The sequence below is a fragment of the Urocitellus parryii genome, chromosome 5 (genome assembly GCF_045843805.1).
Source record: "Urocitellus parryii isolate mUroPar1 chromosome 5, mUroPar1.hap1, whole genome shotgun sequence".
NCBI classification, from domain to species: Eukaryota; Metazoa; Chordata; class Mammalia; order Rodentia; family Sciuridae; genus Urocitellus; species Urocitellus parryii.
Window position 1 is genome coordinate 118,485,337 of NC_135535.1, and position 14,457 is coordinate 118,499,793.

At 40.4% G+C, this 14,457-nt stretch overlaps 1 pseudogene; it reads right to left on the minus strand.

Annotated features, from left to right (window-relative positions):
- Nucleotides 1-7,481: 7,481 nt before the first annotated feature.
- Nucleotides 7,482-8,720, minus strand: LOC144254790 (26S proteasome regulatory subunit 7 pseudogene; annotated as a pseudogene).
- Between the last annotated feature and the right edge of the window lie 5,737 nt (nt 8,721-14,457).

The following is a 14,457-nucleotide window of genomic DNA, read 5'->3' on the forward strand; positions in this document are numbered from 1 at the left end:
TTATGAAAGAGTGTTAGATTCTGTAAAGTGCTTTTTCTGCATTAAGGTGCTCCATTTTCCCTCTGAATAATATTTAGGTAATATATTTTACTGAATTGTCTCTGTGCCTGGCACAGTGGCACACACCTGTAATCCCAGCAGCTCAGGAGACTGAGGCAAGAGGATTGCAAGTTCAAATCCAGCCTCAGAAATTTAGTGAGATCTTAAGCAACTTAGCAAGAATTTGACCCTGTGTCAAAAATTTAAAAATTTAAAAAGGGAGGTGGGGAGCTGGGGATGAGGCTCAGTGGTTAAATTCTCCTGGGTTCAATCCTGGACTTGGTGGTAAATGCCTATAATCCCAGAAGCTCAAGAGGATTTTGAGTTCAAAGCCAGCCTCGGCAAAAGTGAGGATCTAAGCAACTCAGTGAGACCCTGCCTCTAGGAAAAACACACACACACACACACACACACACACAAAAACAAAAACAAAAACAAAAAACAAATACAAAGTAGGGCTGGTGACACAATGGTCAAATGCCCCTGAGTTTAATCCCTGGTACTCCCTCCCCCCCCCAAAAGAACAAAGAATGAAACAATGAAGGAAGAAGGAAAAAAAGAAATTTCCTCTGTTCAGTTAGCTTAATGGTGATCTAATGATTGAATAGAGTCCTTAAATGCCTAGAACCAATAAGTGCCTTCAACTTTTCCAAGGAGCTTGTTTGTACCTGTTGGAGCATGCCCTTAACACTCAGCCAGGCAGTTTTCAATTCTGTCTTAGCCTTTGCTTCCTTTTTGTGCCATCTCAAGTTTCTCATATGTGAAAGTTTAGGGACTTCTCTGTCTTTCTAGAGTATACTCACAGTCCTCAATATTTTATAGTCCTCCATAAGTGTGTGGCCTTCCGGATAGGATAATGTTAAAGCTTTTCGAAGCCCCCTTTTCCTCTTTAAGCCTTGTAACCTACTGATTCTTGCAAATTTACCCACATTTTAAAAAAATCCTAAAAATTGTTTTGATATATGCTCTTAGGGTAAATGGTATTTGCACTGGTGAGCTCAGAGCTAGGTCAACTAAAATAGCCTTGCAAAGTGAAGTTTTCCAAGGAAACACTGGTTAACTCAAGTGATGATGTTTTTTGGTTCCAGGACTTTTAAAGTTTTCTTCCTTTTTCCGTTTCTTTCAATGATTGGCAGAATGCTATTCTTACAACAATTATGGGCTGTTGGTCTTCAAGACTATTGTAGAGCTTGGTAGTTTGTCCATGGATTTGGACATATTAAGATAACAGCAGAATTCCTTGTTCTTATGTAGGTTATTAAGTTTTTTGTTTGTTTCGTTTTCTTGAGTAGTGCTCCTTGGGTAGCTGAAAATCTTTGATTAATCTCTAGATAGCTTATAAAGGGAATTTTTGACAATACTTGGTAGTGTTCTCTTTGCTTCTTTGGAGAAGTTTCAAAGATTTTTTTAAATGTGCTAACATCAATAATACACAGTAATCCTAAATGAGGGATACAGTGCATAAATAAATCTTCTAAAGCTATGTTTACCTATCATCTGTCAAGTATTATTGTGCATTTGGATCTAATGACTCACTGAGATCGTTTCACTTATGTTCTATGAGCTGTTTACTTGTCCATATATAATAAGTAAAAGTGAATGAATAGATAAATTAGTTTCATTAACAAAATAATCCTAAACAAATAAATGATGCAGCTTATTCATAAATTTCATCTCATGACAAATAATAGATTCTGTTCAGATAATTTCATTGCATATATGATTTTTTCATTAATTTCCTGGAGTCAATTGAAAGTTTTAGAAATTTCTTTTCTTTTTTTTTCCTTTGAAGGGTAAAAATTTTATTTTTGAGGAATTCATACTGCACATTTTCAAAGAGAGTCACATAAGAAAGCAAAAATGTTATCCTCCCCTCATCCTAGAAATAAATAAGAAGGGCATAAAATTTCTTTTTAAATCATGACAGAGTATACAAAGAACTATAAAATTAGACAATAAGATAACAAATAACCCAATCAACAAATGGGCCAAGGACCTGAACAGACACTTCTCAGAGGAGGACATACAATCAATCAACAAGTACATGAAAAAATGCTCACCATCTCTAGCAGTCAGAGAAATGCAAATCAAAACCACCCTAAGATACCATCTCACTCCAGTAAGAATGGCAGCCATTATGAAGTCAAACAACAATAAGTGCTGGTGAGGATGTGGGTAAAAGGGTACTCTTGTACATTGCTGGTGGGACTGTAAATTGATGCAGCCAATTTGGAAAACAGTATGGAGATTCCTGGGAAAGCTGGGAATGAAACCACCATTTGACCCAGCTATTGCCCTTCTGGGACTATTCCCTGAAGACCTTAAAAGAGCGTGCTACAGGGATACTGCCACATCAATGTTCATAGCAGCACAATTCACAATAGCTAGATTGTGGAACCAACCCAGATGCCCTTCAATAGATGAATGGATAAAAAAAAATGTGGCATTTATACACAATGGAGTATTACACAGCACTAAAAATGACAAAATCATGGAATTTGCAGGGAAATGGATGGCATTAGAGCAGATTATGCTAAGTGAAGCTAGCCAATCCCTAAAAAATAAATGCCAAATGTCTTCTTTGATATAATGAGAGCGACTAAGAACCGAGCAGGGAGGAAGAGCAAGAGGAAAAGATTAACATTAAACAGAGACATGAGGTGGGAGGGAAAGGGAGAGAAAAGGGAAATTTCTTGGAAATGGAAGGAGACCCTCATTGTTATACAAAATTACACATAAGAAGTTGTGAGGGGAATGGGAAAAAAAAACAAGGAGAGAAATAGAGAAATGAATTGCAGTAGATGGGGTAGAGAGAGAAGATGGGAGGGTAGGGGAGGGGGGATAGTAGAGGATAGGAAAGGCAGCAGAATACAACAGTTACTAATATGGCATTATGTAAAAATGTGGATGTCTAACCGATGTGATTCTGCAATCTGTGTTTGGGGTAAAAATGGGAGTTCATAACCCACTTGAATCTAATGTATGAAATATGATATGTCAAGAGCTTTGTAATGTTTTGAACAACCAATAAAAAAATAAAAATAAAAATTAAAAAAAGAGAACATAGTCCTTTTGTTTTAGCTCAGCAGTTGGAGCTCTATCAAAAGCAAGTGAAAATATTTGCAAATACCTTTCCTTATTCAAAAAATAGCAAGGGATGAACATTTCTAATCATTAAAATATAACAAGAAAAAAAATCAGAGAGATACAGTAGTGAGGGAGGGAGGGTGCTAGGAAAAGAGTGTGTACTGTGTGTGGAATTTCTTCCACCTGATGTGAACAGGTTTTGCATTTACTGACTGACTGTTGATATGAAAAAGGACCCTGCAAAGTCACATGGGCTTGCCATGCTGGGTGACCCTGAGCCAAGAACCATGTCTGTACACCCCAGGAGCTTGGAGGAGGGAGACCAGCAATGCTGAGAGGTTCCAGGAACACCCAGGCCCCTTTTCTGCGTTTTATGTGCTGTTTATGGAAAAGGTCATGCATATGTGCAGGAGTAAATGATTTTGCAAGGCCACCTTTGATTTTTTGTTTCAAACTGACTCAACTTAGAAAACCCATAGAACTAAGTGTTAAACAAATGCAGAACACATACATTTTCTCTATGACAATGATCATTTAAAAATATGTGAAAACACAAAGGCCAAAAAGTTGGGTGGGAATGAAGCAAAATCTCAGCACCCAAGAGCTGTGATTTGCTTTTGCTTTTTTTTTTAGTTCTCGCTATTGAACTCAGGCCTTACACATACTAGGCAAGTGCTCAACAGCTGAGCTGCTACATCCACAGAAATAAGAAAAAAGCTATATGTCTGGATTCTGGATTGGCAACTGCAGAGGACACTGGGGCACTTGCTGGTGTACCAACCTCCCATTTTGACAGGAGGCAGCCCACACCACATAGGAGCCTGCACAGGGGGATGCACCAGCTGTTCTACTTACACATCCTGATAGATGTCCACAAGGTGCATCAGCATTTTGAAAATGTTCCCGACATGCTAGGGCAGGAAAGAGAAAAAGAAATATGAAATGCTCAACCAGGAAACAGCTGCCGAGCCAAGAAGGGAGAAGGGCACAGAGACTCATCCTATTCTCCCTGCACACAAGCCTCAAGGGCTCAAGGGCCAATTTTCATTTTCAACCAGTGAAATGCATGCTGTAAATTTAAACCATTTTCTTTCTCTTTTTTCCTTTTTTATTTTTTGGTTGGGGTTCTTTTCTTTTTTGAAACTGGGGATTAAACCCAGGGCTTTGCTTATGCAAGTTAAGTGCTCTGCCACTGAGCTACATCCTAGCCCTTACACTATTTTCTTCTTTTTAAAAAATTAATAATTAATTAATTAATTATAATTAGGTATATATGACAACAGAATGCATTTTGATTCATTGTATACAATTGCAGCACAACTTTTCATTTCTCTGGTTATACATGATGTAGCGTTGCACCATGTGCAGTCATACATGTACCTAAAGTAATGATGTCTATCTCATTCCACCATCTTTCCTACCCCCAGACCTCCTCCCCTCCCCCCCTTTGCCCAATCAAAATTCTTCCATTTTTCTTATGCCCCCCCCATTATGGATGAGCATCTACTAATCAGAGAGAACATTCAGCCTTTGGTTTTGGGGGATTAGCTTACTTTGCTTATCATTATATACTCCAGCTCCATCCATTTACCTGCAAAGCCATATTTTTACTCTTTTTTAATGCTGAGTAATATTCCATTGTATATATATATATATATATATATATATATATATATATATATACCATAGTTTAGTTATACATTCATCTATTGAAGGCCATCTAAGTTTAGCTATTGTGAACTGAGCTGCTATAAACATTGATGTGGCTGTGTCACTATAGAATGCTGATTTTAAGTCATTTGGATTTAGACCAAGAAGGGGGATACTTGGGTCAAATGGTGGTTCCATTCCAAGTTTCCTAAGGAATCCATACTGCTTTCCAGATTGGTTACACCAATTTGCAGTACCACCAGTGATGTATGAGTGCACCTTTCCCCCACATTCTCGCCAACACTTATTGTTGTTTGTATTCTTGATAACTGCCATTCTGACTGAAGTGAGATGAAATCTTAGTTTTGATTTGCATTTCTCTACTTACTGTAGATGTTGAACATTTTTTCATATATTTGTTGATTCAGTGTAGATCTTCTGAGGAGTGTCTGTTCAGCTCTTTAGCCCATTTATTGATTGGGCTGTTAGTTTTTTTCGGTGTTTTTTTTTTTTTGAGTTCTTTATAGATCCTGGAAATTAGTGCTCTATCTGACATGTATGTGGCAAAAATTTGCTCCCAAAATGTAGGCTCTCTCTTCATCTCATTGTTTCTTTTGCTGAGAAGAAGCTTTTTAGTTTGAATCTGTTAGAGTCTGTAAACAAGTCAAAATAACACCTGGTATTTTGCCAGGGGAATGTTAGAGTTCGTAAACAAGTCTGGATGGTGCCTGGCAAAATGCCAGAGGGAGTGGTTTGAGAAGTAACAAAAGCAAGCCATTAAGTGTGGAGATTCCTTATTGGTTGACTGATGTATCTAGTTTATGCTAATTAAGATAGGCTGTGCAAAATGTATAAATACCTCTGTTTCCTACAATAAACGGCTCCTACTCCTGCTGTATTGATCTACAAAAGTTATTCGTCACCCCCCCCCCCCCCCCCCGGTTATTTTGCTGCAGCCGGACTGCGGCAGAATCCATCCCATTTATTGATTCTTGATTTTATTTCTTTACTTTAGGAGTCTTGTTAAGGAAGTAAGGTCCTAATTTGACATGATAAAGATTTGGGCCTATTTTTTCCTCTATTAGGTGCAGGGTCTTTGGTCTAATTCCTAGGTCCTTGATCCACTTTAAGTTGAATTTTGTGCATCGTGAGACATAGTAGGGTTTAGTTTCATTTTGCTGCAAATGGATTTCCAGTTTTCTTAGCACCATTTATTGAAGAGGCTATCTTTTCTCCAATGTATGTTTTTGGCACTTGTGTAGTATGAGATAACTGTATTTACATGGATTTGTCTCTGTGTCTTGTATTCTGTACCATTGGAATATATGTCTATTTCAGTGCCAATATCATGCTGTTTTTATTACTGTGGCTTTGTAATATAGTTTAAGGTCTGGTATTGTAATGCATCCTGCTTCACTCTTTTTACTAAAGATTGCTTTGGCTATTCTGGGTCTCTTATTTTTCCAAATGAATTTCATGATTGCTTTTTTTATTTCTATGAGGAATGACTTAGGGATTTTAATTGGAATTGCACTGAATCTGTATAGCACTTTTGACAATATTAATTCTGCCTATCCAGGAGCATGAAGATCTTTCCATCTTCTAAGGAAGGTCTTCTTCAATTATTTTCTTTAGAGTTCTGTAACTTTCATTGTAGAGATCTTTTACCTCTTTTGTTAAATTGACTCCCAAGTCCTTATACCATTTTCTTTACCTCAAAAAGCATAATAAGGAAAGATAGCAACTATGAAATGTGTGACGTTCATAGCACCATCTAACAGTCATAAATAACAAACAGCTACTGTTCTTGTAAGCTCTATTTACTAAACCAGAATCAACTCTGGGAAGTCAAACTTCAATCCTAAGAAATAATGACTTCTTATTTCAGCAATTCCCTTATTATTTCTTAGCATTTTCCCCAACCTGCCCTTCAAGACAGAAGACCCACAAGCATTCAATGTTCAGCTTGTAACTTGCTTTTGGTAATCAAGAACCTGACACCCAACCCCCAACCAAAACCTCCAAGAGATCTTCTGAGATCTTCTGAAGCTGTTGCAGCCTGTAGTGAGTCTCTAGAAAACAGTCCAGGATTGGAGCAGGCATGAGACTCAAGTACTCAGTGGAGTTTTCTGTATAGGGAACCAGGCTTACCAGAGGCAGCAAACTCAACCAGGATCAAAAGAGATACTCATCCACACACAGCAACTTCTTCCTGCTCTCCATGAAGTTAAGAAACTGGCTCTGAATGAAGAGATCAAGACAGAGACTAGGGCAGCAGTGAGAGCACTGAGCAGACTCAAGACAAGAAAAAGCAAGGTCCAGAATGCTCAGATTTTAATGGTGATATCAATACATTGTGAAAACAGACACACAGAGCGAATCAAATGAAAACTGAACAAAATAGCCAAGTGTATGGCACACCTGTGATCCCAGCAACTCAGGAGGATGATGCAGAAGGAATGCAAGTTCAAGGCTATCCTCAGCAATTTAGTGAGGCCCTGTCTCAAAATTAAAAAAATTAAAAAGGGGCTAGAGATGTGACTCAGTGGTTGAGCACCCCTGGTTTCAATCCCTGGCATCAAATAAATAATTTTTTTTTACAATTTTTAAACCATTTTTTTTTGTGTGTGAGGTGGTATTGGTATTAACAAGTCTTTATAAGCTTAAGATTCTAACTGAAGTTTTCATTTGAAAGCCTTTGAGGTTCAGTTGTATGTCATGTAGTGAGGAGCAGCACTGAATTTGGCATAAGATTTAATGACTTATTTACAGCTTCCAAGAAATCCTTCTCAGTAGCAATTTTTTGCCATGCTCGGATTGCAAACATACCAGATTTTGTGCAGACACTTCTAATCTCAGCACCAGTGCTATTTGGACATTGTCATGCTAACAATTCAAATCTGATATCTCTTTCAACACTAATTGAAGGAGAATGAATCTTAAAGATGTGAGTCTGACCCTCTGAATCAGGTAAACTAAATTCAATCCTGTGTCCAATATCCCTGGCCTCATCAGTGCTGGGTCTAGAGTATGAGGTCTGTTGGTGGCCATCAGCACTTTAATGTTGCCTCAAGGATCAAAAACATCCAGCTGATTAATCAGTTTCAACATTGTTCTCTGTACTTCATTGTCACCTCCAGCACCATCATCAAACCGAGCCCCCAACGGCATCAATTTCATCAAAGAAGATAAGGCAGGCTTTTTTTTTGTGCTGGCCATTTCAAAAAGCTCATGAACCATTGGAGCCCCCTCTGCAACATATTTCTGTACAAGTTCAGATCCAATAACTCGAATGAAGCAAGCATCAGTCCTATTAGCAACTGCCTTGGCTGTGCCTGGGGGACCAAACAGCAGCACACTCTTGGGAGGCTCAATGCCAAGGTTAACAAACCTCTCTGTTCCTTACTACCACCAACATCACTGTAAGTGACATCAGGTTTTTTCTCCATTTGCATCATGGTAACTGTTGTGTCAATCTTAGGAAGCAGTGGAATGTGGATTTGATACTTATTTCTGTCCACACCAACTCTCATCCCTTCTTCAATGTCAGTAGGTGCCACCTGATCGCTGAGGTCTACCATGAACTTGGCAAACTGTTTCACATTGATAATGTATTTTGGGTCATCTGAATCAGCATTAATTATCCTTGTACACCTTGCAACCTGTAAAGGCTGTTCACTCTGGAGAGTTTGCTTCTCTGCAGCCAAATCCCAGAGTGCTGGTGGGGCCAGGCCAGTGTCAGATTCTTTAATACCAGTGAGCTCATTAATTTTCTTAAGAAGTTGTTGAATGTCATCCTCAACCTGCTTAATCTTCCATGAGTAAGTACTCTGACTGTAAGTTTTCAGCAAGGCAATATCCCCTCTTATCTAGAGCTCAGATGGCTTGTCATCCTTCTCATCCTCTTTGATTTCCCACTGATCAGCACTGAGGTAATTCAGCATTTTTAGGAAATGCAAGTGTCTTCCTTACTTTCTCAGTGATTACACAGCATCTCTAAAATAAATTTTTACAAAAATCATTTCTATTTGGCTTTCATTTCAAAATATTCCAAAACTAGAGAAGAGATGAGAACAATTGAGCTCACTGCCTTTATCCCTAATGATAGCAGCTGGCTCCCAGTGGACAGGGAGGGTAAGGGGACAGGGAACTCCACACATGACAGTTATCTGTGTGTGGAAATGAGTGCAAAGTTGTTTTCACATTTAATTCAGATTTATTTTAATTTTTTACTTAAATTTGATTTTAAAAATCTTTTTGTGTGTGTGGTGTTGGGGAGGCAACCTAGGGCCTCACCCATTCTAGGCACACCTCTGCCACCGAGTGCAGCCCAGCCCCCTACAATTTTTCTTGTGTAGGTTTTGCTTTCTATGTCTTCTTTGAAGAATCTTTCCTCACTCCAAGATGATCTTATTTAGAAGCATGCTGTTAACAGATCCAGGCATGTAAGGATTTTCCAGAGAGCCACCTGCTCAGTGTGGTTAGGAACCTGTGCCCTTGGACTGCAGCACCTTCAGGTTACTGAGAGTGGTCCAGTTCAGAATGCAGCCGTCTTGCTGCATGTGCCCATGGGCACACCTGAGAAGGGTGTGTGTCCTGCCATATGGGGTGCTGAAGTTCCTGGGTGCCACCTGGGACTGGCTGGTCTGTAGTTTTCTCCACAACATCTGTACCATATTCATTCTCCTGCCTTTTGTTCCATCTGTCACTGAAGAGGAGGCATAGAGCTCCACAGAGCTATGGATCTGCCCACTCCTCCTATCAGGATTTTGGTTTGGGGTTGGATTTGATTCTCCATCCTGGGGTTTAGTCCTACTTGGTACCTTTGTTCTCTATTTCTCTGTGACTCCTACTTTGACTTTTTTTCTTTTTTGTGGTGCTGGGGATGGAACCTATGGTCCCAGCCAAGCTAGATAAGTGCTCTGTAGCTAAGCCCCAGCCCCAGCCCTGGCCCTGTTGTGGCTTTTGCATATTGCTTAGTATTCCAGTTTATCATTTATTTAGCTTAGAGTTTTGCATCTCTAGGTCCTTCTGTAGTACAGTTCTCAATGGGGACAGGGGTATTTAAGCCCCCCTTCTACCCAAAGGGGCCTCGCAATACCCAGAGACACATATGCCTTTAAGAACTGGGGTGGAAGCAAGACCATCAGCACCTTCCAGGTGGGGGCCTGGCACACTGCTCAACATCCTACAGTGCACAGGATGGCCTCCACTATACAGAATGGCCTTATCCCCAAAATACAATGGTGCTAACTTCAGGAAATCATGCCAGAATTACATTAGACATAATTATTATTATAATGATTTTTTTTGTAATGGGGAGTGAACCTAGGTGCACTCAACCACTGAGCCACATCCAAGGCCATTTCTTAAATCTTATTTTGAGAAAAGGTCTCATTAAGTTGTTCAGGCTGGTCTTGAAGTTGTGATCCTCCTGACTTGGTCTCCCAAGTCTCTGGGATTTCAGGGGTATGGCACCACACCTGGTTTAAAAGTTATTTTTTTTTAATGGTAGTAAACTCAACCTGAATTTTACCATTTCAACAATTTTCCAGAATATACAATATGTCAATGACATCACATTGTCACACAACCAAATTTCAGGACTCTTTTCATCTTGCAAAACTGAAACTCTGTCCTAATTAAAGACTAACTCCCCTTCCCCCAACCTTGGCAAGCCACACTACTCTTTCTCTGAGTGTGAAGATGCTAGGGACCTCTTGGGTGGAATCACATGGTAATTGCCATTTTGAGGTCTGCTTTGGTTCATTAGCTCAACGTCCTTAGCATGCATCTGCAGCATGTGACTGAGCCTGCCTCCATGGCAAGGCTTAGCACCCTATACAAATGCCATCTCTCCCTCCTCCATTCACCTTTCCACAGTCCCCTGGATTCAGTGAGTCTTTTTCTCCAACTGCCTTCAAGACTATCTTTCTTTGGTGCCCAGAAGTCATGACTGTCCTGGATGTGAGTGACCTGCCCCTGTCCTTCCTGGAGTCTGCAGGCTCTATGGCGTGGTGCTCTCCATGCTGGGAAACTCAAGCATGATCCTTCTTCTTTCCTTTGGCCTCTTTCTCCTCTTTACTCACCTTGTTTTCACCCACAGGCCTCAGAAGCTCTGTTCTGCTCTTTTCCCCTCTGCAACTTCTCTATGTGAGCATGACATTTCTATTTCCCAGTTCTCCAGTTTTTGGCCCCTTCCCCCTGCTGTCTCCAAGTGGTTACTGAGCCATCAAGAAGAGTCTCCATATCCACTTCAGGTGTCATCTTCCCACTCAGCTATTTTCTTAATACCCCATGATTTCCACTGTTCTTCTGAAATCCTCCATCTGTTGGTAACATTGTCCACTTTTTCTGAAGGTCCTCTACAATATTCCTCAAAGTTGTTCTTTTTAAAAAAATGCTTTTTAGTTGTAGTTGGGTACAATACCTTTATTTAATTTATTTATTTTTATGTTGTGCTGAGGATGAAATCCAGGGCCTCGCATGTGCACGTGAACGTGCTAGATAACTCTAATGCTGAGCCACAACCCTAACCCCCTCACAATTGTTCTTAACACCCTCCCTGAATCCCCCCACTTAGGCCATTTATGGGTTTTACCCCGCTATTTTCTCCCTGGCCATACATCAGCTTCTTCTCAGTACAGGGGTTATGATGGAGAGGAGCCAGGGCTTTGCTGTAGCTTTAGTGAGACTCGTAGAAACTTTCCATCCTTTGATGGTAGGGCCACAGTACCTCTAGCAGAAGCCAGAATATGAGTGTCCACAGTAACTGGCTCCCATCTCCTGCTTCACCCTTCAGCAAGCTCTGTGCATCCAAATCTCAAAAACAGTGAATTTTCCAGTTCTTAGTCCCTCTCCCCACTGGATGGCCACTGTCTTGTTCACACTGCAGGGCCCAGTGAGCCCATGGTCATTTTCTCTGTACTCTTGCCTACCAACACATCCACACACCAGGAGGACTGAGCCTCCCACACTCGGGACAGTGCACCATTCTCACAATCAGAGAGCAGAGAGTGTGGAAGTCTTCTGCTTCTTCCAGCCAGTTCTCTGGCCTGAGCCTTATGGCCAGCAAAAGGAAGATCTTGCTTTGAGCCCTACAAAAAACTCACTCACCACTCCACACTCCAGCTAAAAGGCAAAGTCAGAAGCCATGAACTAAGGTTTGCAGTACTCAAAGTTGTTTCCTGGGACACACAGAGGTGCTAAGTGTTTGTCACATAAATGAGTAAACACACATTAACACAGTTATAAGAGAAAGAATGCCCAGTGCAGTGGCCAACCCTGCAATTCCCATTGATCCAGAGACAGGAGGATCACAAGTTCAGGCCAGGCCAGACAACTTAGCAAGACCCGTGTCAAAAATTAAAAATTTAAGAAAGGACTGAGGATTTAGCTCAGTGGCAAAATGATAAAGAATCATTATTCCAAGATGTGCTTATATAAATGCAGCTTTACAACTTACTCATTTAGCCATTTTTCCTGAAACTGAGAGAAGGGGATTCCCTTGAGGGCATCCCAGATGTCCTCAGGCTGGCTCACAAAATTCTTTCTTGGAGGAACCAGCTGCATACAGTAGTGCAGGACAGGGATGATGCCCAGCCAGTCAACAACCCTTACAGCCATGCACCTTTGGCACAAGTTGACCAAGTACTCTTGGAAGGGAACCAAGACCTAATGTGAGCTGTGGTTGGTTGCGTCCAACCTGCCCTGCAGTCTGATGTCCTAGGAGAGAAGGGAAATCCACTTATACCCTGCAGAAGGAACATATGGCACACCTGGACCAAATCCCAGACCAGGAGACACAGGGTGGCAAGTGGGACAAGTTCCCTGGAACTGAACTGGGATGGGTCCCAGTGCAACAAGACATCACATATCCCAACAGACTCCCACTGGAGTCATATCCACCCACATTACCCAGCTGAGGGATTGAGGCCCTCAGTTTCCAGCAAAGGAATTCACACAGGGCCTAGGATTTGAACCAGACAGTCTGGCGAAGGTGGAACTAAATACAAAGCAAACTTAAAAAAAAAAAAAAACTGGGATTGAACCCAGTGACACTCTACCACTAAGCTACATACTCAATCTTTTTTTATTTTGAGACATAGCCTCCCTAAGTTGCCAAGATTGTCCTTGAACTGTGATCCTCCTGCCTCAACATCCTGGAGTCTCTGGTATTATAGGCATGTGCCACCATGCTCAGATACAAAGCCACTTTTTAAAAGGAACAACACATGGTGTATATCCCACAGGCACAGAAATAAATGCTTCTTTCTTTTCTCAAACCCATGTACAGCTGTTTGTAGATTTCCTTATCACCACCCTTCTTTCACAGAGGGCACGGAAACTGCTTGGGTCTTTAAAACTTAGGAAACCCACAGCTGCTAAGAGCTCAGGAAAGGCCACCTGATGTTACCCAAGCTCAACCCAAACAGAAGCAGAAGAGACCCTGATCCTCCAATCACAGCAGCTCAGAAGAGGTCTCCCCTACCACATTAAAGGCCATGGCTAACCCAGCAGGGGCAGTGTGCTTCAAGAGCTACCAGCACAGGTGAGACAACAGGGATTGAAATTTGATTGTCATTGTGGTGTGATTGGGAGATAGGACCTTTAAAAGGTAATTAGGTCTTTAGGGGGATTAATGTCTGTCTTCTGGGGACAAGGTTTTTCTCTAGGAACTGGGCTGGTTACTGTGAAAGGAAGTTGCTATAAAGCCAGCCTACCTTCCCTGTGTGCCTATTGGCCCCTTCACCTCTCCAATGTATTAAGGCACAGCAAAGGCCCTTACCAGGTGTAGATTTCCAGTCTTGGACTTCCATTACCATGAGCTACATAAACTTCTCTCCTTTATAAAATGGACTATGAATATAAAAATATATATAAATGCTGGTACATCAAATGGAAAGCATAATTTACTTATTATATTACATGATGAGTACTTTAGACAACTATGCATAAAATGCTATGAAATTGCAAAGAAGGGAATTTGTTCTGTGTATGAAAAAATGAAAAGGCTTTACAAAGACAAATCATAGCTTGAGAGGTTGTATAGAGTCATGCTTTTACAGCTAAATATTTTTTTGATAAAACATATTCTAGGTAGAAGCAATATTTAATCAATTATATGAGATATGAGACCAAAATAGAGCACTTAATCTGAATTTTCTGGACGTTAAAGTGAAAATAATTGATGAAGAAGATATCAGTATGGAGCATTAGCTTTTGGCATGAATATAAAAGACAATATATGCTGTGTTAAAGAATTTGAAACACATACTCCAAATATTAAAAGCCACTTTCATTTTATTTCTTAATTACATGCTAAAAATAATCAAATACATAATTTAGAAATATAACTTCCTAAGACTTTAATAGGTTCATGTAATGAGGAAGGAGCTGGAAAGAGACAAAATTATTTGGTGGCATTTATACACGTCAAAGCAAGTAATGAAGACCTATACTGGATTGCAGAAGTGGGGGGAAAAGGAAAGGATAAATTAGAAAAGTGCTCACAAAGACAATAATGGGACATAAACTGTAGCATTTGGGGATGAAAAAGGAGAGAATTGCTTTAAAATAATTCTCAGAATTTCTGCAGTCTGGTCCTCCTAAATTAGGTGTTCAGCAAGGCATGTTTGAAGTGTAATTGTTGAATTTTGGAGTCAGTAATAGGCATGACTC